Source organism: Calonectris borealis, chromosome 2 (assembly GCF_964195595.1).
Source record: "Calonectris borealis chromosome 2, bCalBor7.hap1.2, whole genome shotgun sequence".
NCBI lineage: Eukaryota > Metazoa > Chordata > Aves > Procellariiformes > Procellariidae > Calonectris > Calonectris borealis.
This window is the reverse complement of record NC_134313.1, coordinates 32,793,513-32,817,752: the sequence shown is the minus strand read 5'-3', so window position 1 is coordinate 32,817,752 and position 24,240 is coordinate 32,793,513. Positions and strand designations below refer to the sequence as shown.

At 43.3% G+C, this 24,240-nt stretch overlaps 1 protein-coding gene across 1 annotated transcript in view; it reads right to left on the bottom strand.

The window, feature by feature from the left end:
• Window positions 1-24,240, bottom strand: part of PAG1 (phosphoprotein membrane anchor with glycosphingolipid microdomains 1) — a 109,330-nt gene that overhangs the window by 74,773 nt on the left and 10,317 nt on the right. The window contains exon 2 of the mRNA XM_075141597.1: window positions 7,273-7,332. The gene's annotated coding sequence lies outside the window, so the exon portion shown is untranslated. The remainder of the gene's footprint in view (window positions 1-7,272; window positions 7,333-24,240) is intronic.

Here is a 24,240-nt window from a genome sequence, read left to right as displayed (position 1 = left end):
TCCCCAACGTCATCTTCATATGTCAGAACACTAAGTGTGAAAGTTCATACATTTGATTTCCTAGAAGATACCAATGAGGTATCATATTTTCCCCTTCTTTTTAAAGACCACTTCCTGGGAAAAAAAGATGTAAATGTGTGCATGCTTCAGGCACTCTTACTTATTCTGGATGGACACAGATTATGCTGTCTCAGTTGAGTGATTTAAAATTGCATTTATTGTGATGTTTCATGATTGAAGAGGTCAAAGCCTTCCCTGGGGAAAACAACTATAAGGTGTTCTGCAGACCAATTTAAGGAATACGCGTTAACTTCTTAGCTTCCTGAGGTTAATGTGTGCCTTGGTTTCACTGTAAATAACATGACCACCTTCTCAACCAAGAGAAAGACAGTAACTTTCATTTCTATAGAGTAGAAATGAATTCTTTTCTTACATTTCCCCTCCCCCCTCAAAATATGCAAAGCAAATTTTGAAATTCCCAACCCTATATATCAAAGAACATTCAGGTTCAAAGTCAAGTACTAGAAAGTCAAGAAATGCCAGATCAAATTTAGTTCAGCTCCCTTGTGTTTATAGATTAAAATGAAATACTTAATTACATGATGACGTGCTATTTTTTCGGCTGCATTATCTGTGTTTTAAATAACAAGAAACAAATGCCATAGTGGCCTGATTTGACAAGATATTCAGATGTCTATCTCATTTCATAATACTTCAATAATTAAAGTTACTTATCTTGCTGAGAGAAGTATAAGATCACATAAAAATTTTCTTAAGAATACTTGTGAGTTCGATTTTTTTTTTTTTTCAGTAGACAAAACAATTTTGGAAATAAAATATATTTTTCACCAGCAAATACTGCTTGATAGTATGCTGTGATCTAATTTTGAATGAACAAAACCAGAACAAAACTCCTTTTGCCTAATTTTTTTCAAACAGGTCTGTCACAATGACTACCTTATCAAAATATTTCAACTCATGTTCTAAAGATACCAGCTATTTATTATTTTAATCTGCTGTACAGACATCAGTCTAACACTCAGAGTAAGTGGTTATGAATCATGCACATTTTAGGAATATCTGGCTCTCTCAACAACATTCGCGTTTTAAATCTTTATTGATAAAAATATCTTACTTCCCACAGAAATCTACATACAAATGTGCAAATTAGGGCTAGAGCAGCAAGCCTGCTTTATGGCTGAGGGGTGTCTGAGCTTGGCTAGTTGCCTTCTCTGCCTACTTCCACCTTGGCTCGGATAATTGGAATAAAGATGAATGAAAATTTAGGCCCGCAGTTTTAATAGTAACTATTTGTTATTTAAATTTCCTTTTCCACACTGAACGATTGCAAGAATGTGTGCTCAGAATTAAAAGGCTGCTCTTTAGCATCAGCACATTGATTTCTTGGGGTCCTTGCAAAGCTTTTCACATTGTTTCTGGACTTCAGCTCTACACCCCTCTAACTGCCTGTCAGACATCATTTCTGCTTTATGAATAAATAATATGATGCCCAGGGGAAATGTTGGGCTAAGACAAAAAAAATCAATATGTGTCTAGCACGTGTTAGGCAGTTGTTCAGCTAAAGTCTGTCTCAAATACATAGAGTAATTTTAATAACTAAACAAATGCTTTCTAAACTGAGCTTAAAGGAGGGTTAATAAGAAAGCACTACCACTATGTCACTGCGTATCCTATTTGAAGAATAATATTGTCCTCTTAAAATGTGAATAGATATTCTGATTGCAAAGTGTTTGGTGAATACTTATCTACAAATTTCAAATATTCATGTTACAGAGATACAGTAGCAACTGATTTTTTACTCTGTTCCTCTTGGAGTAGTTTCGCTGCACATCTGCATAGTAAAGTTATTATTACAACTGACTTATTCTTTATTTTAAAAACACCTTCTTCTAAAATTGCCTTTTTTTTTTTTTTTTTGCAGAGGGCCTGGGATCAAAAGTGAAACAAAAGCAGGGTAAATTAATCATTCATGCAGCTCTGTAATCGCCTTAGTCATTCCTGCAATGTTAGCCTATTTTCGCAGTCAGCAGTTTGTTGGTCTGACACCACCACAGATGGTAGCCCCACAGATGCAAACCTGCCGCAGCAATATTTGAATCGCTCCACTTCTACAGGACGGGTCTATAGAAAATGACCTTAACTCCTGTTGCGAGGCAGCTCTTTAATTCCTTTACATTACGTCCGAGAAGGGTGGGTTTTGTTAAATGCACCATACAGTGAGCAGCATCAGTAGGAATTGCTGCTCACTTGTTTTCCCGCACCTTATTGAAGGTGGACCTGCACCAGCTTGACTCCTGCACCTCCTTCCTTCCACCTCCATGTCCTCCGGCACCAGGAAAGCTGTGCCAAGCAGCAGCGCTCAGCCCCGGCCGATGGTGCGCGTTACCTCCCTTGCCGGCTCACCGTTACCTCCTTCTGCCAGCGGGCAGAAGTCTCATGGATCCTCACCTCCTCAAAAATGCCGCCTTCCCACCGTGTTCCTCGCAAACATCGACCTCACGCTGGAAGCCCGTGAGGAGGTGGCTGGGTTATTTTGGGACAGGGGGCAAGCTGCTGGTGCTCGCTGCCGGCAGCCCTCAGAACAGCCACAGGAATCCAGGCTCAGCAGCACAGCCATGCAAACAGCAAAGGGGGAAGAAAACGAAGAGGTAAAGGCAAGACGGCAAGCTGTAGTCAGACCCACAGATGACCTGTGAGATCACTGACTCCAAGTCACCAACATCCAGCCCAGGGACATTGCTCTCAAAGGGGTTTTTCGCGCCCCCCCCCCGCTGTTATGCAGACCTTTTAGTGCAGATCCTCCCCTCGGGAGCATGCTGACAAGGCGGCTCCTCCTGTTACGTTCAGTGTAATGAAAAGCACAAACTTCATGTATTTATGACCCTTTCAGATTGAGGAGCGCAGCTGAGCGCCCTTGCTCGGGGGTGCTTACTCCTGCAGGAGAGGCGGCCATCTGGAAGGGCAATCTAACGAAAGCAGAGGGAAAACCTGACGTCTTGGGGAAGGAAACCTACAGATATGCAGAAGCTACCACTGATGGCAGTGGAGAGAAGAGATGTCTTGAGGCTCACACTAGCCAACATGGTGGAGCCCATTAGCACCAACACAGATAGAAAATGCTTTTACCAACTCAAAGAAAGTGAAGTGCTAAAGACAAAGAGAGGGGGCTTTCCAGAAAAAAAGAAACGAAAAAATAACAACCAACAAAAAAACCACAAACAAACAGAAAAAAACCCAAAACCGCCAAAAACCCACAAAAGCAAAAAGGGGAAGGCTCAGGCTGAAGCTTGTAGGTTTTTTATTCATGTTGAATATGTACAAACCCCAACCCCTGGGCACGGCGGTGGACTGTTTCCATGTGAACGTTATTAGGGAAACAGGCAGGATGGAAACTGAAAGCAGAGCAGCTCTTCCTGAGTAACTTCCAACAGAGGCAAGCCGTAAATTTTAAGCACCAAACCACGTGTCCCGTGCACTGAAGCAGCTCTGAGAGAGGTGCCTCTTCATCCCTTCTTGCTGCCTTTCCAGCAGCAGGCACGGCCGGGCTCCTGACGGCGCTCCCCTAGTCTTGATGAGCGCTCAGATGCCAGCAAGCCCTCTGCTATCGGCACCTGGCTCATTGGCTCACACCCTTTCCTTCAGCCACAGGCCTTGTGCCTCCGCCATGCCAACGCTAGGCCAGACAACCCAGAGCAGAGACACAGGGAACATGGCAGACCACTGCGAAGCCCAGACATGACCACATGTCAAACCAGGCCTGCCTGTCCTGCACAAGACATAGGTTTGCAAGGGAGGGTCTGCAAACACCTCAGCTGTCCTGCTACAGAGACCTACCCAAGAGACCCCTGCCCTGCTCTTCACCTCTCGCACGTCCCTCGCCCCACAACACCTATCACAGGAAACCGCCATTCCTCCGCTTGTAACAAAATGACTGCACAACACGTATTTCTGCCAACCGTCGGGTGACAGGACCACTTTACCTTGGACACTTCACCAACAACTATACGGTTCACACTTTCTTACACTTTTTATGCTATTTAAATGAATAATTATGCTTCCTAAAACTGACACTGGCTGTAAACTCTCAACCTTGACATGGCAGAGCCATACCAACCTCGGGGAGGAAGCCCTCAGTGAAATACCCAGACCCTTGTGTGCATGCAGCACCTGGAGATGTGGTTCCACACTGGGAGACCCTCGGCAGCCTGACTGGCTGACAGAAGTCCTCAGTCCACCCACCTCCTTTATCACTGGCCACACTTGCCTTCCCCACCTCCATCTGAAGGTACTTCCTTCAGCTACTTTCTAAACCATAGCTGTAACATGATCTATGGGGGGGTGTGTATGTTTGGTTTTTTACACAGTCAAAAATCCCATGCTGCCAGGCTAAAGTTTGGTACTATTTCTCCACCAACAAAGCTGGTGGAGAAAGCTGGTTGAAAGGATCCTTCCAGCCTCACTCAAGGCCAAACAACTGTTTCTGGGTTGTACCATAAAAGGGATCAGAGAAGTAAATCCAGATTTAAAAAGACCCTAAAGCCCCAATAAAACAATCTTTTTTTTTTTTTCCAGCTCTAAGATTCCCAACTTTTTTGAACCGGAAGGAAAATTCACTGGACTTACAGCTGTGCTCAGCTGACACCATGTGACTGTCTAACGCTGATGGAGGATTACATGGCATGATAACCTGTTCACAATTTCTGATTTTCCATGCAAGACATCAGGTTATCCAGGTCCTTTTGACATGCAGCAGAGTCATCAACACATTTTTATTGCAAACAGAATTTCAAAAATGATAAGCTATTCAACAGGGAAGAGAGAGAGAAAAAACCCTCACCTTTCAGAGGTCTTTCATTTCCAAAGCTGAGTATCTTTTACAGAGAATCATAGAATCATAGAATCATTAAGGTTGGAAAAGACCGCTAAGATCATCCAGTCCAACCGTCAACCCAACACCACCATGCCCACTGAACCATGTCCCTAAGCGCCACATCTACACATCTTTTAAATACCTCCAGGGATGGGGACTCAACCACTTCCCTGGGCAGCCTGTTCCAATGCTTGACTACTCTTTCAGTGAAGAAATTTTTCCTAATGTCCAACCTAAACCTCCCCTGGAGCAACTTGAGGCCATTTCCTCTCGTCCTATCGCCAGTTACTTGGGAGAAGAGACCAACACCCACCTCGCTACAACCTCCTTCCAGGTAGTTGTAGAGCATGATGAGGTCTCCCCTCAGCCTCCTCTTCTCCAGGTTAAACAGTCCCAGTTCCCTCAGCCAACCCTCATAAGACTTGTGCTCCAGGCCCTTCACCAGCTTCGTTGCCCTTCTCTGGACACGCTCCAGCACCTCAATGTCCTTCTTGTAGTGAGGGGCCCAAAACTGAACACAGGATTCGAGGTGCGGCCTCACCAGTGCTGAGTACAGGGGCACGATCACCTCCCTGCTCCTGCTGGCCACACTATTTCTGATACAGGCCAGGATGCCGTTGGCTTTCTTGGCCACTCTCACAGAATGAGAGTTCAGAACTAAAACACTTCACCTGTGACATTTTTAAAGGCATCTATCACAATCCTCTGGCTTCCACAAGGTAAGACTCCAGAAACATGTGTGATATTAAATTGATTTTACATTAATTCTATCTTTAAGGTGTCTGGTCAAGCTTGTTGATTTCTATGTTCATTTTAAAGATAAATACTACCAAGAAGCAATGTTTCCATCAATCATATGTGAGTTATATTTATACACTTCTCATGGGCTCAAGATTTGAGATTGAAGCATCTCTGTACTATGTACAGATAATAAAAAGAGACTGAGAGAGGGACTCAGAGTATATTCACACAAACTCGTACAACCAGTCACTGTAGCTCAGGAGGTACCTGGTCAGACAAGTTGTGGTAACCAAGTACGTTACCAGAGGTGTGCTCTCAGCTTCCGCAAAAGCAAAGTCAAACCAGTACACTTGTCTGGGCAAACCAACCTTCCTTTAGGAAAAGCTAGGAACATGCACTAGGTCAGTTAATGCAACGTGGTTACCTTCAAGGTTTTTCACTTATCGTCGTAAGTAAAGACCACCTGCTCGGTATGCATTAGCAAAGCACTGATTCCACGGAAAGTTTCAAGGCTATCATTGTGCTAAGGAAGGGACTTGAAATCTTCCCAGTATTTCTCAACTCAGTGACAAATTGAGTGCATTACATACAATCAAATCTGGTCCAGTACCATATCATCACTTATTAGAAACAGCCACCCAGCAAGGGCCGGGATACTTGGAATAAAAAATAACTGCAGCGTTTGAAAATTCACCATCTGCCAGGTGTTGCGAGATGTTAATTATTTAAGTGACAACCCAATATAAATTTGATGTTGCTCAAATCTCATCACTCCAGTAAATGAATGCAAGCAGCACCAGTCTACACAGTGAAGACCGGATCTCATCGGTCTCCATGCAAAGGTACCAGATATGCCTTGCAGACTGCATGCCCAGACTAACTTCCTAACCACAGTATTCTTTTCCGTACCCTCTGCAGTGGGATAGCTTTGTAACTTGAACGTGAAATATGAACCCCCAGCTGTCTATTTTATTATTTATTTTCTGTCCATACCCATGGAGAACTCATTTGCTATGCTTTCAAAACAGGCTTTGAAACAAACAAATGCAATGTATAGATCTGCGGCATCTACAGCAATCACAACAGCAGAACCAGCTTTTAAGAACTTGGCAAAGTGAGCAAAACCAGCAATTTCCAATGAGGCAGTCACCGCTCCGCTTGACTGAAAACAGATCCACCAACCAAAACTCCCATCATCTGGGGCAGGAAAGCCTGTGCCAGTGCTGCAGAGCACGTGGTGCCTCTCACGCAGTTCCAGGAAGACAAACAGCTAGAAGACTGGGATGCTGAGGGGTAAGGAAAGGCTTTCTGAATGACCATATACAAACACATATCCAGCTGATTTTGCCTTTCAGCTGGGACTGGTACTGCTGCTTTTTAAGACATGAAAACAACAACTGCATTTTGAAAATGCATCACGTCTTTATTTTATACACACACACACAGAGGCATCTCACACAGCACATCATGGATCACGAAGCTGTAAGCAACAGCTTCTATAAAAGCTACTTGTAACATTGCTGCTGCCCAGTTTAATTGCTTAGCATGGCACCTTCATAAATTACAAGGGTCTTCACAAAACTAAACTAAAGCCAAGCTGACCACCACAGGAAACAAAAAGCAGTTGCATAAACAATTACCTTGGAGTCTCTGTAGAGCTTGATGTTCAAGTGATATATAGTATTGACAAATGTTTCCTCCTAGGCAAAAAAAAGAAAGAAGAATTCACAATTCTGAATTCAATTATGCCACAGCATGGGAATATAACAAACAATATACACTATCTCCTGTTTCTTTAAATTTAAAATCATATCCGGAGAAAAGTATTTCAGAAAAAGGTTTCCTTCCTGTTTTTAAAATCCCTGAGAGTAACTAATACAGTTTTAAAACTCCTTTTTATTATTTTTGTCTGTTTACTATCTTCTGACTTTCAAAGATCTGATAAAGAAGTTAGGCTGAGAATTAGGACATTTTTATTCTCTCACTTATGTAATGTTGCCAATAATATGGATTTCATAGACCAACTCAGAATTAAAGGCTCCTACACGTGAAGTTAGGGTAGTTTATACCCATGCAGTGACAGTATCTTCAAAAAGATTTCTGCAACTGCTTGGGTTTTATGAGCAGAAACTCATTGTTACTTAGTAATTGTATTGGTTTGGTATCTAAAGAAAGAGGATCCAAGTCAGTGGTGGGAGATTTACTAGGAACAGAGAGAGGTAAAGAGGTTGCAAACTTTCCATTAGCACCAGCCTTGCAACACATACTTTTAGTTACGGGATAACAGAGTGGCCATGTGGTTCCAATCAATCCTGCAAGGCCTACATAATAAAAATGTTGAACTTCTCAGACTGATTTTCTTTCCATTGCCTAAGTGAAACATCAAACTAACTTGGTTTGTAAATTGACTTAGCTAGATGAAATTACTTTCCTTTCCCTTTATTTCAGATTTAAAGGGACTTACGCCGTTAACTCTGTAGGGAACTGGCTTGCTGTAGTATTGTAAGACTAGTTTAAACCAAAGTTAGAGCATATCTACAGCAAGTAGTTGCAAGAACTTATTTAAAGGCATTTCCAGATTCATTTATTTAAAACTACTGTCCAACTTTTCAAATAAATTAAGCTGTACAGTGCTAACCAGTAAGATTAGGAAATCTAATTACCACCAAAGTAAGCTAAAATAGATATAAAATAGACTATTTCTGAAGCAATATGCCATTTCTTCTACACCATTAATTTTCAGAAGAGACTCAAGTCTCTAAAGCAGCTTAAGAAATCAGGGATACTGTCAGGCTATCCGCTTGTTCAGACCACAGAAGGATAGACTGATTCAATTACTTTCTTTTGATGTAAACCCAAATTAAAATCGGTATAAGCGCATATTACAACTCAAACTTTCTGCACAAAGACAGAAATAATTTCTTTTTTTGTAAGCATTAACCAGTTGCTTTGCTCGTTCAGCCCCCCTCCCCCACCCCTCCCTTACTGGTGTAGTCTACTAAAAATAAAGCAGTGCAAGCTCCTGGAGAACTGTTGCTTAGCTACATTCTCAATTATCACAATGCTGGCCTTACTCATTCAGTGTCAAGGTCAAAACAATTGTTTCTTTACTTTAATGATGAAGTATCCTGTTTATAAAAATCTTATCTGTTTCCTACTTGGTAAAATATTGCACATTTCAGTCAATCATTGCTGGCTAGTCCTCCAGAGACACAAAGTGAGAACATAACCGGTAGTGTTAATTTTTGCCCTTAACAGAGAGCTTTTTCCCCAACTCCACCCAGAACGCCAACTGCCTCACACTGACACACAGGCAACCAATTATACCAACATTTCTTTCCTTCTTTGCTGTAGCCAGACAAGTATGGCAGAAATGCAGTAGTTGTGTATTTATTCTTATGCTTCCCTCCATCCAATGGCAAGCATAAGTAAAGCGGCAATTTTTAATTAGCGTGTACCTCTAAGTCAGCGTTGTGGGAAATCTAAAGCAGAGAAGGAATTTCCCCATCAGTTTTAAACACGAGAAGTTTTTGGTTCCTCTTTGCCTTTGAGGGCAGGTGTTCAACTGCAAAGCCTGCAATTCTCCCCAGGCTAATCCGGGCTGCTGAATATTTCATAGCCCCTGAGAAACGCAGCTGTAATCAACTTGCAAATAATGAAATGGGCAGTGATAATAGAGCAGAGGTAAAGTGCACCATTAGAAAGCATCAGTGCTTTGGCTGCTGCTGCTACAGTCTTGCTGTAACAATTTATCAGGTTATTTGATAAAATAATAATGCTATCAACTATGGAATCAAAATGAACGCTATGCCAAAAAAAAAAATCAGAAAGTGTCTCAGGTGGCCAACATGAATAGCAAAGAGAAAAAATCAGAAAGAGTGCCAAAGACTGACATTCAGGACTGAAACTCCATTAAATGTATTAATCACATGCTGATTACACACAGCCATGTTAGGGTATTAATAGAAAAGTAAGTTTACAAAAGTTACTTAAGGCAGGAAAAGTTTTATAAATATTAAAATAAAACAAAGAAAATGTTTAAGAAGCAGTAAACATGTCCATTTTAATCAAAACTTGTAGAGTAACCCAGCTGCTGTCCGAAGTTCTTTGTAACAGGATCTTGAGGTTTGACATTTGGAACCTCAGATGTTTACAGTGTCCCCTCTGTATTGTTTAGCGCTGGTGGGCACCGAAAGACAGTGAAAGACCAACACTGAGATTACTAAAATGGCATTTCCTGAAGATATGACATGAGCTATGATTAAGAATTTCATGTTGAAAACCAGGACTGAGCAAGAGGTGAAACGAAACAGGCAGTGGTCGGGCGGATAGCAAGATGTACCTGTGAATTATACAGGGAAGCTCCACAGAAAGTAATTCTTCATCTCACTTCAGAAACCGCCCCCAAACCTGACTGTTCCTGATCTGCCCCAGGTTTCTGAGGAACAAAGCACTGACTGCTTGTACAAACATAAGTTAATGTCACAGATGAGGCTACAGTAGTTATGTGGTAAAAGGGGCAAGTTCATACATAATGACCCATACGGATGGACAGTGAGACACCCTACATGAGTATTTCCTATCAACAAAGGTCACCTCTATCCATCTTTTTGAATTTGGATGGAGGTGTGACTCAGGCACTAACTCTCTACTGATCTGCAATGATAAGCATGGGTAAGTCGGGAAAGGCAGTCTGTATGTAGGAAGGGGCTACCTCAAATTACTTTCTCCTAACCTCCTCCAGAGCAAGGGGAGTAGTGACTGAGGCAAATGTGGTCTCACAGGCACAGCTTTTGTTAACCTCATAGTCTGCTGTGCATCATTAGCACAGGTGAATTCCACTGCACAGCCAGTGTCCAGACTGTAAAATATTAGAATAGAACAGAATAGTTCAGTTGGAAGGCACCTACAATGATCATCTAGTCCAACGGCCTGACCAATTCAGGGCTGACCAAAAGTTAAAGGAAGTTATTAAGGGCATTGTCCAAATGCCTCTTAAACACTGACAGGCATGGGGCATCGACCGCCTCTCTAGGAAGCCTGTTCCAGTGTTTGACCACCCTCTCGGTAAAGAAATGCTTCCTAATAATGCCCAGTCTAAACCTCCCCTGCCACAGCTTTGAACCATTCCCACGCATCCTACCACTGGATACCAGGGAGAAGAGATCAGCACCTCCCTCTCCGCTTCCCCTCTTCAGGAAGCCATAGAGAGCAATGAGGTTGCCCCTCAGCCTCCTTTTCTCCAAACTAGACTGTTGTGGTTTAAGCCGGCAGGCAGCCAAACACCACACAGCTGCTCGCTCACTCCCTGCCCCCCTCCCCCCCCTTCCCCGGCAGTGGAATGGGGGGAGAATCGGGAGGAAAAAAAAAAATTGTGGATTGAGATAAATCAGTTTAATAGACAGAAAAAGAAATAATAATAATAATAACAATAATAATAACAACAACAATAACAACAACAACAACAACAATAATAATAATAGAATACACAAAGTGAGTGATGCACAATGCAATTGCTCAACACCCACTGACCAATAACCAAGTAGCGATCGCTACTTCCTGGAACACGCCTACCATTCATACACTGAGCATGATGTCACATGGTATGGAATACCCCGTTGACCAGCTGGGCCAGCTGTCATGGCTATGCTGCCTCCCAGCGCTTGGTAGAGCATGTAAGCTGAATGTCCTTGACTAGCAGGGTACCTAGCAACAACTGAAAACATCAGTCTGTTATCAACATTCTTCTCATACTAAATCCAAAACACAGCACTAGGAAGAAATTTAACTCTATCCCAGCCGAAACCCAGAGTCCTCCACCGCTCCTCATAGGACATGCCTTCCAGCCCTTTCACCAGCAAGCAGTTGGTGAAAACAGCTGTATTTCAAGTGACTCTATGTGATGTGCAACTGTGGGGAAAAGCAGATGAGAAACAAGCACAGGTTGAAGAATAAACATAGTGCTCCAGTCTCGCCTGTTGGAAATGCAGCAATCCCCCAAAAGTGCCATGGTGGGGCAGGTGGACCCTTCTCCTATGGACCAGAACATGCTGCAGTGCAGAAAAGGGTAGAGACTGTCTTCCCCAGCCCACATTTCCCCAGGCACCTGAGGAAACCCTGCTGAACCATGACTCCTATGGCTGCACAGTCCTTTCTTGTTCTCCCTCCAAGCAAGGACTGACACACATAGCTGCTTTCTGATGGTTACACGCAGGTAACATGCCAAAGAGGTAGGCAATTCACAGAAGGCTGACGCTGGCTCCACTAGTTAACTTCTCGTACTCATAAGAATAAGCTGAATCTTATTCCTAGAAACTAAAGGAAGATCTGGATGCAGGACTGCTGGTAGGTTCACATGCAACACTGCATGTCGCAAAGAGAAGTCTTGACAGAAGTGTGAGGTTGCTCAATGGGACACTGCAAACACGTGTGCAAGCACAAAGCCAACAGTAGTGGGAAATAAAAATTGCTACGCTCTTTGAGAAAAAAACCCTACATTCAGGAAAGACGTCAATTAATGTCAGCCTAATCATCTTTCACATGTTTCAAAAAATAGTTCATAGAAACTCCAAGGATCCAAGCAGATTGTAAAAGAAATATTAATGACGTTGATAAACACATCCTTTTCCTTTGGTCCCTTTGTACTTGCTATGTTCTGTACATGGATACTCTCTATTTTCATTTCGCTCCTCACCAGCAACAGATACAGAAGGTGGATAGGTTTAATATTGCCAAAGAAAATCTGGTATACACATGTTCAAGTGCAGCAGGGGGAAATCAGCTCTCTCTAACATCCCAGAAACATCACCTGTCACTCTGAAAGAAAGTGGTGTCTCAGGGTGATACTGCACTGGAGTAATTCCCACGCTTTGATAATCAAAGGACTCCTCCTAGTGTTATCTTCCATCTGCCGGAGAAGAGATCATACAGATAGATCTTCCAGCCAGATGGAGTCACCAAAAATTCTCTTCATCTATCAGAAAGCTCAGACATAACTGAGATACACTCATTCATATTCTCCTGCTCTCCCTCCTGCAAATACCCAAAGATAAATTACTCAGATAAACTCAGATTTTGACTTTAAATGTCACAGGCAAATCTTATGCAGCTCATTTTTCCTTTCACTTTTTTTCCCGGCATGAAAGAATTATTCTTATTAACTCACTGGGGATCATGTCTTCCTTTTACTATCTGCGAAAAAGTACAACCTAACAGGCAGACCTTGTACAATATAAGGTTGGTGGAACTGCTCTCCGAGCTTATCCATTAAAAATCAAAAAATCTATTCCAACAGTTGTGAATTTTCTGCAGTATCGCCAACTGTCTTCTGGATATCAGCATCCCAGTCTGACTCTTCTATAAAATGGGAAGGCGACGGTAATACAGGCTCCTGTAATTCGTGAAGTGTCTTTTATTTTTTTGATTTAGTATATAGAGCTAGTCTTGGAGCAAGGATGATTAGGAGATACATTATATATATATAAAATAAATAAATAAATAAACAAACAAATGTTTATATATACACACACACATGCAGTCCTAACATGAAGGGACTCCCAAACAACGTCCAACTCCAAAGTGGGGCTCTCACTCCCCAACTGACTCTTACAAGCCAGCAAGGCAGGCAGCAGTTCACACTCATGCATTTCCTTCTCCTTGGACAACTGACTCTGCTGGGAGCCCTGTAAAATTTGCAGAATAATATTAAATCTTTCCAAGACTACATATTTGCCAACGTGTTGAGAAAAAGGACTTAGAAGACTGTAATGGCATTTCCTGATGATAAGTACCAGAGGTGAGGCTGGCAGCAGTGCTGCTTATTACAGCTGTCTGGCACTTCCCCCTTTCCAGAGCCACTTTCAACTGTTAAAAAATTGCAGCCTCTTGCTAAATATCATTTTGGTATCTCCATTAGAACGATGCACATGTTGCTGAAAATAAAGCCAAAGAAAAGTACTTTTCACTGCCCAAGTTAAAAGGTCTTGGCATCCTTTTTCTTTCAGAAGCTCTAGTATCTCTACTCTTTGAAGCAGGGACTTGACATGACCTAGGAAAAAGCTTTATGTCTGAGAGATGTTTTTTACTGCCTTCTGAAATGGGAAAGGCGTAATCCTGTGAAAACAGGAACAAGCGTAAGAAAACAGGAGAAGAGTAAGGAAAGGAAGGGAAAATTGGGACTGAGAGATACGTGTGGAAGATGATGGATGAGCATAGGCAAGACAATTTGGCTGGGGAGTCAGAGAGAAAAGTAGGGTGAAGGAGGGTGAGAGAGTAGCGAGGAAGGAGGGTGAGAGAGTCAGTCGCTCTAAGCAAAAGCTAAGGAGAAAAAAATGGGTGGAAAAGGAGAGTGAGATCAGGAACTATTTGGATGAGACCGGGGTGAGCTGAGACCCATCCAACATGCAGCTGGTACAAAAGGAGATCGGCCCTGGCTTGGCAGAGACAGGAGGACACAGAGCTGAGGCTGCAGGAACGGAGACCTGAGAGTTGCAGGGGAGGCTGGCAACAACGGGGAGCCAAGTGAAAGACGGGAAAGTAATGTAAGTGCATTTGGGCAAAAAGAGAAAATGGACAGACTGCTAAGACAGGAAGAGTGGCCGTGGAGGGAAATACACCTAGGAGAGTTGTCAAAGTGAGGAAAAAGGCAAAAATAAGACAACATAGGAGAAGAAAGAAACAGGTCTAGTCAAAAGGAGGAGGTCAGAAGAGACCATCTTTTGGCAGAACTATGCAGAAGAGTCTGTACCACTAATGCATACTCCCCTCCAGAGCCAAGTCCATGAAGGACTGCAGGTATGTAGTCACAGTAAAATACACACCTTGGGGACAACTGGGCTAGCACATATCTTTTGCTTTACCTCATTTCTCAGCTCTGCTGGCACCAATAGCACAAAGCAATAGAGTAGTAAAATGGACTGATATTACAGTATAGTTCTTTCAAACTATATAACGATAATGCTCTGTGCCTGTTAAGGATACTATACCAATTTACAGCAGCTGTGGATTTTGTTCAAATTATCTTTCTCAGACATGCCAACAGCTCGAGAGTCTGCGACAGAGGAGTCCATACTCCCAGTGGAAAACCAGACAGGCCTGCCCCATAATCTCTCCCACCCAGCACCTGCCGGAGGCTGTGACGAGTCAGCTCTGCAGGGTGTTCCCATCCTTGCACTGCCTCCAGCACAGTTAGTGCTCTCCAGGTACAACCACGGGCATGGAATAAATGACCCTCAACTTCTGCTGGACGAGAAAGGGACAATGCTGCCAAACTGCAGGAGAGGCAAGCAAGACGGGTGGTGCAAGATCTTTTTGGTGCTTGTGATGGAAGAAGAAAAACACCCACTGAGGTAAACAAAGGTCCGAAACCTGCCAGAAATACTCAGGCGCTCTTGTCACTACACCCCTCCCCAGGTTTCCAGAGGCTGGCAAGTGAAGCAGGGGTGTGGGGGGCTCCCTTTGAACCCCACACCCAGCTGCTGTTCCTGCAGAAACCATGCTGCAAGGGAGGGAGAGAGACAAGAAACGGGGGGACACTAGTGCTCCTGAGTCCACTAGTGTGAGTGCGCCCTTAATTATTTCCATGGTAACTGGTAGGTACACAACCACCCCCACTTATGCTGTAATCTCTTTGTGCATTTTAATTCATGGAACTGGTGTGCAGAGCCCAGGAAAAATGACTGTGAGATTTATTTCTTTATTGAAAACGCTGCAGAAGTGGTGCTGCTGATGGCTGCTGCTAGAGTTATAGATGCATCAGGGTAAAATACTGCGCTGAAAACCTTTCCCATGACCCAGTACAGAAGCAGTTTTTAAAGTAACTCAGCAATACACTTAGATGTCAACAGCAGCCTCTTAGCTATTGGAAAAAAGTGTGTGCGGGAGACTTCAGCGCTGCCTGATGCAGTCGTTCCAATAATGTCTAATTTCATACAATCTATGCAATTGTATAGCAAGTTCAAGGGAAGATCCAGGGTGGGGGAGAGATAGGAGAGGCAAGATAATAAGCAGCAGTCATCCAAAACCATAAAAGCTGATTTCCGGGTATTCCACCTATCCATGAACTGGGGGTTCTGTGCCCAAATCACCCTTAAAGCCTCAGGCAATGTATTTTTCAGTCCTCACCTTAGCTAGAGAAGTCCAGCTGTTACAGATACTGACACTTACGACACAAGAAGGTGTCCGGAAAGAGTTTACTATATGCAGCTTGAAAGAAGTGCAGGAGAACTTGAGCCTCACCTCTTACTCAGAACACTGAATAGTATAAAACACACACTATTAATAGCGGTATCTCATTTATGAATTTTCAGAATAAATCAAACAGAATAAGCTTATAAAAGCTTTCTCCCAGAATTTCCCCATGTGCTGCAGAGTACTCTCCAACGTGTGATCTGGTTCACAGCTCTTGAGCCAAAGAAAGAGGTGAGGTTACTGTCTCCTATCTCCAGAGACCTTTCTGTAGCAATATCCCAGTAAATTCACACCACTCCTTGCCTTGGTGCTGCACCACTTCCTTCTGAAACAAAGAAACCAATTTCAAAAGCTCTGGTAATTTTAGGAGCGTTTTATATTAACTACGGATTAGATGATTTCATGCAGATTCAGGAATATTGTTGCTATAGCTTCTACCACTTTGCTTTTTTTTCTTCTTCATCCGAAGGCTGACCTGCTACCTCAGACCGCTCCTGTGCCTACACAGTCCCACTGTAATGGTAATAAGTATGAAAGACTAAAGGTGTCCATGCTCCTCTGTAGTAACATCCCACACCAACTGCATTTTAGAAGAAAATAAATACTGGAAAGAACTCTCTTCATCACAGAGGGATTCGTCGGCTGCAAATTATTCCTTTAAAAGTGAGATACAGCAAGATGCAACTAATAAAATGGCCAGTGGCACAACAGCCAAAGTGCTCTCTTCCCCGTTAGTCTACACCCAACTGCAAGGCACCGACGGTATGCGATATATTTAAGAATATTACCCAAACCCAGTTCTCTTTACCTTCCTCCTAATGGCCCAGCACAGACCAGCGCTAAGTTGCCTGTGGAATAGAGAGCACAGCAGATGATCATCGCATGCTACGATCTTAGCAGACTTGCCTTTAATCAGGCAGCACAGTTCAGAGCCAGTTCAAAAAAGGCGTCTCGCTAAGAAAATACCCTACATCTCAGCCACAGAGAGCTTGCTTCAGGAAATCTGCAGACGAAGCTGAAAAATGTGGCAATTTAAAAGGAGCAAAATTGGACAGTAAGGGCATTTACCTTTTATCTGGAAATGATTCATGAGATAACTCTACAAAGTGTCAGACAACAGCAAAGCTACTATTGATAACCCAGCATTCCCAAGCCATCAATAGCCATTTGAGTACTCCTAAAGTAAATTTAGCTTCATCTTCATTATTTTCTGTATTGAAAGATGGGGGACATATTCATGGATGTTTACGCAATGGCAAGAGAGCACAGTATTGTATGTTTTATTACACTACCAAAGCAGAATCTCGTTCAGACACTGCTAGTGTATAATTTCTGTCTCTCTAAGAGCTGGAAGGCAATCATTAGCATGTTGGATCTGGCAAGTTCATATTATCTATCTGGTAATTATAGAAAGATGGAGAAGCCTTCAAAAAAAATACCCTCCAACTTCTGCATTTACTACACACCTGATCAAAATACTATCACCATTACCTAAATTAGCACATCTTTCCCATAAACCATTATTCAGAACACATTAACATTAGTATAAAAAGCATTAAATAATTATTACAGGCCGTACCGACTATATTTTATCTTTCCTTCAAACTTCAAAATATAAAACTATGCAACTGAATGCAGGAAAACATTTTATTGACGGTGATGACAAGCTAGGCTACATGGTAATTTGTTAGGCTTTACTGGCCCAAATGAACACTACAATACAGCTCTAGTTTTTCAAAATACGTATACCATTAGTCAATGCTATTCATACTGCGGCAGCATCAACACTCTAAATACACACCAAAAGATAATCCCATCCTCCAGAGACTGCTGTAGAAAAGGACAGAATCATGAGAGACAAGGGAGCGGGTTAGGGCATACATATGCATATATATATACAAAGTAATTGGGTGACTGGCCTGTGTCTCATTATCTCATTTATTCATGCTTCAGGTAAAGGGGAGACAAGGAGGTGCCAGGAAGACTGCAAAGCTGGGACAAGATGGCTACAAAAGGAGCTGGAAGAATAGAAAGAGAAGTCAAACAGAGCACGGAAAGTGAGGCCAGGGAAGAGAGACCATGAATGAAGAGGTTCAGCCAAAAACAGTGATTGGGGGTAAAAAAAAAATACTCCATGTTGTGTAAGTGCAAGGCTAAGACTGCTGGGAGCAGAGGGGCGCAGGAATGGTCTGTGCTTTGGTTGCTCCGTTCTCGGGCAGGGGCTTCACACACCCCGGCATCTCACGGACCCCCGGCAGGCCCCACGTCATAGCCTGAATGACACCAACCGAAATGGCAGGGCTCCTTATCTCTCTGGCTTACGCACCATTTTAATTACGCCGGTTGTGCGGGCCCTGGGCAGGTCGTGCCCATAGCGGCCGGCTGCCTGGCTCAGAGCCAGCGTGGATAATCGGGGTGTCCCCGGGGAGCCCCCCCCAGCCCCTGGCTCTCACCCCAGCGCCAGCCTGAGCTGCAGCACTGCCGACCCCCATCCCGACCCTCACCTGCTGTTTTTTTTCAAAGAAGCCTTAGGATAAGGTAAGGCTACAAAGACCGCAGTAAAAGCACGTCAGTGCATGCATCCTGCTCCCCACTAATTCCCGAAACTACAGCAACAAACAAATAGATTCAATTACCGAGGTAGGCGCTAGCCCAATTCAAGGGGATTGGTACATATGTTATAACAAGATGCTGGAGCCGCAGCCCGATTGCATTTACATGAAGAAATCATTTTATGCAAATCTCTTATCTACAAGTGAAGGCCGTACAGGAGAGGAGAAACAGCGCCGTATGAAGATTCATGATGCGTGGCAGATGGGCAATTTAAGGTAAATCATACAGTTCAGTTATACAAGACATATAAGCTGGGGAGAAAGTGTGTAGCTTCAAAGTCATAAATTATTTATGAACAATACAGCCTTCTCATGAAATATCCAAAAGACCAAGCACCCATTTTTCCCATTATTTTTCTTCACTTTCACAAATCAGAGGCAAGCTGAAGACGAGTATCTTGTCAAGAAGGAGCTAGTTTTGGGGGAGGATGGACTTAGATGGTGGAGTTAGTTGAGGGCTTGCAGGCAGGACGGCAGGAACGGACGGCAGCAGGACTGCTGTGCCCACCCACCTGGGCGCAAAGCCGCAGAAGTTCAAAGGAGGGAGCTGGCGTGGGCTGAGGAGAGAAACTGTCCCCCTGGGAGCTCACACCCTCCCAGGACTGTCACTGCCAGCCTGTTCAAAATCACCACTTGCTTTCCGCCAAAAATTTTAAGGGGTTTTTAAGTGAAATCCAGTGCTCAGATTCACAAACGGCAGCTGCGGCATCCACGCGCGTGGTGTGTTTTCTGTCAGCAGCGCTGCCTCTTCAGAGCGCTGGCTATGCTCTGTATGACACATGGTGACGCCTCCGTATTCAATTCTCCAGCTTCTCTCAGCACTTCTGTTGTGATACCTCAGCAGTCTGACACCTTCTCATCTTCGTTACCCAATGCAGCACCTCCCCAAATTTCCCTGCAAGGACCAATTCAACTAGCTTCTCATTTTTCTGATGTCCTGCCTGGTGACCCTGCATGCCCACCAGTGCTCCTACAGGTATCCACCTTTTTAGATATATATACACAATTCATCACTTACTTTTACGTTGCAGGGTCTTTGCTCTTCAAAGTCCTTTTCAGATCTTCATGCTCAGTTTGCATTCGATTCAACACAGTCTGGCTCAAGGATATCTTTGTAGTCTGAATAACTCCTAACATTTGTGCTTTCAGCAGACCACTGTTTCTGCGTGCTTATATACATGACTTCCATATACTATGACTTTTACAATGTATTTAAGCAGCCTCCCATGCCACGTCTGAGGATATTAATTTTCTCCCTCCTGACTTTCTTCTGTTTTCAACAGGTCTGCTGTTATTTGGGTGTGGGAAAGGTACCTCAGTGTCTAAAAAGCCCTAAAAGTTAAGATATGTATACACTGTAATTCAGACATTTTCTGAAGCTCTTTGAAGTCTCGGTGTGTATTTTCTTTGTATTACAATGGTAAGTTTGCCTAAATGCAACAGGAGTGTAATTCTTGAGTTCACTGCTCATGCCACATGTGAGTATAAGACAAATAAAATATACAACAGAAAAAACAGAAAAAAAAATCTGATTTATTTTGTTATTAGGTACAGATATTAGGATCACTGTCTCATATCAATTAGCTGCAATAAAAACATGAAAACACTGGAATATTTCTTCTCCGTTTTAGGAGTGTCACATTTTTTACATAAGCAAAACTAAAAATAACCATACCTCTTGCATAATAAAGAGCAAACATTGCACCAAGTGTCACTCTATACGTGCAGTCACCTCTCTGCACCAGGGGTTTGCTTGTATAATCCCTTTGAAGCCACAATGGGGTATGAACATGCAAATTCCAAAGTGATAAGAAATCCACATTTTCAGTTTTCATGGAAATCTTCTCAACAGTTATTATTCATGTACACTTTGGCCTGTCAACCTTTGCAACCTTTTGGTTAATAATGAGGTCTGTTTCTGAACCTTCCTAAATATTCTAACATGAATTACGATGCTGTATGAACTCCAATCTTCCCAAGCACTTTTTCTTCCCACACCAGAGACTTTAGGTAACAAATCCAAAGAATGAAATCTCTTTTCTGTAGGAAGGAATATATGTCTCTCTCTTGTTCCCACCTAAGTCTACATCCACTTCCCATGTCAGATTTTAAAAGAAATTTTCACCCATTTTGCAGCTCACTAAGGTCTTCGCCACTCTATTCACGTATGCAGCTGTTTCTCTTTTGAAGTCTCTAATATTACAAGTATATTCAAAACTTAAACAGTACCTAAGCTCTCATGCATACCTTTAATTTGGGGAGTGTAAAGGTTTGGATTTTGTCCTCTCCTAAAATGGAGAGGAGAGACCTTTCCTTCTCCTTTGGGAAAATCAAAAAACTTATGCTAAGACTGCTCCTCTTTCACCTCAAAAAACTTTTTCCCTGACCTGGAAAGCCTCTACAGTCTCCAAGGATCACACTAGAGCAATAGTATTTACACTGAGAAGGCAGCACCAGTATATCTAAGATCAGGCTCTTTGTGAATTTTAAAAATCGTGAATAGGAAATAAATTTATACAAAAAATGCTTCAGTCTATTTTGCAAACAGTGAGTCTGGGGATAAAAACAAATCAGACATCAATAGTCAAAGGATAACTCTACTGCTGCTGCCCTATTGACAAAGATGAAAGCTATGCCTGTAATTAATAGAAAATTAGCTTGCAAGCCAAAACGAGAAGGCTAAGGTCACCGATAACAGCTCCACTGCTCCCACGTGCATAAAAAGCGGCACATTTGGTGGGGTTTGTTTTCAGGCGGCTGTTAACTCGCCAGGAGGAGGAAACAGGCAGCGTACCGTCGTGGTTTACAACAAAAGCCTTCTCTGTAGGCTTGTGTTGATAAAAGTCTCCTGCCTTGAGTCTTGGACATGATACCGCTTAAGGCCTATTAGTACGACAGCTAAGCTCGCCACCTCGTCTGCTATTCCATGGAGGCACATGGGACATGACGCTAGCTACAAATGGCTCGGAAATGGAGCTAGTAAGAACCGGGCTTTAAAGGAAAGGAAATATTTAGAAATAGCAAGACAAGAGGCTTGCACAGTAAGCACTATTTGTCCAACATTTACAGGCTCAAGTTGCTGCAAAGAATGAGATTTTTCCTTGTTTTTCACGTACGTGGGCAGAACAGAGATGAAATAACTGCTCTTTTGCACACACCCTGCAGGAACAGGAGACAATGACCGATACTGCATCCCTGCAGAACAATCCAGGGAGCATATAAGAGATTTTCTGTTTAAAAACTTAAGGTGAAAAAGTGGGAGTGAACTAAGGATACAGACATAAGGTACCAAGAATACGCTGATATCCTTTTTTTCGGGGAGAATGGAGAATCTTTTTCAAATTTTTAAAGAACAAACTAAAGAACTGTTATTTTAGAACAGGGTCTCTTAAAAAAAAGCATGTCTGCACAGAAGGTGGCACAGAGGTGGTCCTATCACCCATCCAGCACAGCCACTTTAAGAGCGTAGCTGGTGCCATCACAGAATCCTACTTTATCTAAAGCAGCCCAGGACGTCACTCGCCGTCTTTGTCAGAAGGGCACACTGCTGGCTCGTGTCCAACTCAGTGTCCACCAGGACCCCTGCGCCTTTCCTGCCAAGCTGCTTTCCAGCTAGTTGGCCCCCAGCACGTACTGGTGCCTGGGGTTGTTCCTCCCCAGGCGCAGGACTCTGCACTTCCCCTCATTCCCAGTCTCTTCCACTCATATGTTCAAATTTTGGATGTGGGTAACTCCTAGCTGCTCTCCATAGCAGGGCCAAAGGTGACATCCCCTGGACACAGCGCTGATCAGCTGGGGCCAGCCACAAGTACAGCTGCCCCACCAGAAGATGACTCCTCTGTCAGCATATAAATGACCCGTGGCCCTCAATCCCATGTTGGCTAGATCCTCCTGCAAGCTCCACTTTACAACCTGCACTGTATCGGCATCCCCTAATTAAAGTTTGGTACACGCCAAATTGCCAGACATGCTTTTGGAAGTTAACCCTTTCCTGTATCGAACTGCCAGGGCTAAGGGACAAAAATCCATTAAAGGATCATGCAGCAGAGTGAGAAAAAGGCAAGTTTTAAGTGCGTAGCACGTGCATAGCACGTGCCTTCAGCCACACCACCCCTCCATTGCCAAACTGAAACACCAGCTGCAGGAAGAGAAAGGAGCACTGCACTTCTCCCTGCCACCGAAACCTCGCTCTTCAGCATACGACTGACTTAATAGCACTAATTTTTTTTGCAAGTGCTTGCTCCAATCTGCTTAACGTCAGGCTGATACCGACACACATCACAGATCCTGGAGTGTTAATAAAACCAGGTAGCTAGATGTTTAAAAGGTATAAATCTCTCAGCTCTGGACACTTACCTACACCAATCTTCACACTTATTTTTTCTGAATTCAATCTTTCTAAGTGCCAGCCGCTGATGAACTGCAGGGAGCATGATTTTTATTAAATGAGCACTAACATTTCAGAGTTACACCTCAGAAAACCCATTACTATCTATTGACAGATAGCTTAAGCACAGAAATTCCTGAGGGTTTTTTTTTCTTTATTCTTCTAGACTCCAGTGAAAGGAAGCCTTTTCTGTTTAAAGCTGTTGCTTTTTTTTAAGCTCAGTGTAATTAAGTATACAGGCTAATACTTAATATAGACAGTACTACTGCTCTGTGGAGCAGGGCACACATCGTGCCACGTGGAACACAGAAACTGCAAAGTCTTGGAAATTCTCCTTCCCAGGGAATCACAGCACTGCAACGAATAATATCTGCCTAGTTCAGAAAACCAAGTGAAAACAAGTTTTCTTGGTTACTGCATTTCCTGAATAAAACATTATTTACTGATTAAAACTGACAACTCGTGCTAATTTTACCACTGTCCAAGAACTAGTATTTCAGTAATTCCCACAGCTGGGAGAAGGAAAGAAGTGACAAAAATCAACCAAGGGTTTCCAGGTTCCCAGACTGCCAACCATGAGGTCCAAACCTCCGGGGCTGTGGTGTCCCGGGGTAGGTACAACCACCTCCCCAGGCCACCTCGTTTCTGCATGGAACCACATCCCATGGTGCCGGATGACTCCAGCGCTTCCAGGCTCCATGGTCCACAGCTGGGGATGAAACCCCCAGGTGGCCTGCCTCCAGAAAACCTCTAAGAGAAGACTCCCACTGCTCCACAGTCTGGCGCCTGTCCTACCTTGCCAACATCTCTGCAGGTGCTGGAAACCAGGACATGGCCAGGCAGGTCCGTCAAGGCCACCACCATGGCAGTTTGGGGGTCCCATCACTTGTTTCACAGACTGGGCTTCTCCTCCCAGGCCAACTACAGGTGTTGATGTGCCTGTCGGGAACCGACTGCACCGCACCATTTGGGCACACTATGTTTATGGGAAACACATAAATGCTGAGTTATTGGCTATCTGCCTGCTTTGCTGAGTAAATAATTTAGCTAATTTCCTCATAATAATGACCTCCCATTTTGGGGGGAAATCAATCCTCTGCTTCTGCACTAGTTTGCTTTCTCCAGTACTTCCCCAGGGCTGTTTTGAACCAAACCTGTTGAGGAGGATGATAACAGAAATCACCTGGAAACCAGCATCCATCAATTCCACCGTAACTGGCGAGACCACACAGCATAACGCAATTCTGTAACCAGACCCAGACATCACTTCTTCCCCTACCATTTACCCGGCTGCTAATGGTAATCAATTCCTGGTGTACGTGCTTTTCAGAAATGAGATGGACTTGTCAGGCAAAATTAAAGATGGAGTCACAACTGAGTCAGGGCTTCAGGGTTCACTCACACAAATTAAAATACACAAT